This window comes from Etheostoma spectabile, chromosome 13, assembly GCF_008692095.1.
Source record: "Etheostoma spectabile isolate EspeVRDwgs_2016 chromosome 13, UIUC_Espe_1.0, whole genome shotgun sequence".
Taxonomy (NCBI): domain Eukaryota; kingdom Metazoa; phylum Chordata; class Actinopteri; order Perciformes; family Percidae; genus Etheostoma; species Etheostoma spectabile.
The window spans coordinates 13,223,523-13,225,114 of record NC_045745.1 but is presented as its reverse complement, the minus strand read 5'-3'; the positions used below and the strand labels follow the sequence as shown (position 1 = coordinate 13,225,114).

Genomic DNA, 1,592 nt, shown 5'->3' with positions numbered 1-1,592 from the left:
TGTGGTGTTCATTGTTTGTGTTTGTTCATGTTTCACAAAGACTTTAACCTGAGCCAGCCTGACAACAGAGATAAAGATCAAATCACATCCATACAGAGATAGTAGTGTACAGTTGTTAAAACATAATAAAATATCTAACACTCTGGTATCGGAGCAGTACTCGGTATCGGCCATTAAGCAAGTCCACGAATCAGAATCGGTATCGGGATGCAAAAAATGGTATCGGACCATTTCTAGTAAAGACAATGTATAAAAGAAAGAGAGGCAGTTTAACGTCACCTACACAAGCTCTATAATGAGCTGTTAACATCTTGGTCAACATTTCAAAATGACTGAACTCAACTTCAGAACATTTTTGTTGACCAAACATGTTCCATTTACAGCAAAAAAGCTTGAGATAAGAGGGACACACATGAAGAAGAAGGTGGTTGGTTTGAAGTGTTAGCGGGAAAAGATGATGAACAATGACGTGACAACATGCTGATAAGCCGACAACAAGCTGATCAATGATGTTAATAGAAAGTGTTGCTGTGAAGTTAGTTAACAAACAGTAATGGAGCAAAGTGACTGGCACCAGTGACAACAGAAACCCCAAAGATCGCTGGTACTTGGGCTCAAACCATCCAACAGCCAAATAGCAGCTGGCAGCCTTTAAAATGGTTGCTATTTTGCTAACAATGCCAATTTCTCATAATAATGGGTCAATACGTGATTATCTTATTGAGACGAACAGAGTAAGTGTGGCAGCAGCATGCGAGGTAGACATGACCAAACTACCTCAAGCACACAAAGGAAACTACGTCTAGCTTTAGACCAGGCCTTTAAACAAACATGTTATAATTAGTAACAACATCCGATCACCCAAAAGACAAAAGCCCAAAACAAACATTTTTATTCTCCACAAAGAGAGAGGGAAGACTGCTCCCATGCAGAAAGAGTTAGAGAGGTGTGATGATTAAATCTCTGAAGGCGTAAAATATTACTGGAAATAAAAATGATTCAAGAAACCAGCTCAAAACACACAAGGCATGTCCATCAGAGAAACTTACCTGACATTTCAACAACAACCAAACACTGATTCATGATTAGCTCGGTTCTACTTGTTCAACAGGTAAAATAGCATTTAATTCCACTGATTAGACGTGAGGATTAATGTCACACATATTGTATTATAATCAGTTTGACCTCTCTGCTAGTTGTAAATACAGTACTTGTGTATTGTTATCATTTTTAACACAACATCAATTGGCAGCTTCCAAGTTGCAAGGTAAATCTCTTTCTCTATACAGACTGCCAAGTCTGCCAACAGTGGAACAAATATTAAATGAAATAATTAATTCAATTACCAATTAATTATAACAAATATTACAAAAAGGAACTGACAATAAAAAACTGGCCTTAGAATTTACATAAATAATCCCTATTTAGCATTTATAAATAGTAGTATAAATTGTACGTCCCATACTATATAATACTTTATGATGTTAATATGTTATAGTGTTTTATTACATTACATACTATTTTATATTAATACAGAAAAACACGTATCGTTACTTATGTTTTCTCATCAACTGCTCTCATATAGTTTCTAT

The 1,592-nt window shown here is 35.6% G+C and overlaps 1 protein-coding gene across 1 annotated transcript in view; it reads right to left on the bottom strand.

Moving 5' to 3' along the window:
* mpzl1l (myelin protein zero-like 1 like) overlaps positions 1–1,592 on the bottom strand; it is a 19,846-nt gene that overhangs the window by 8,611 nt on the left and 9,643 nt on the right. The gene's annotated exons all lie outside the window — the stretch shown is intronic.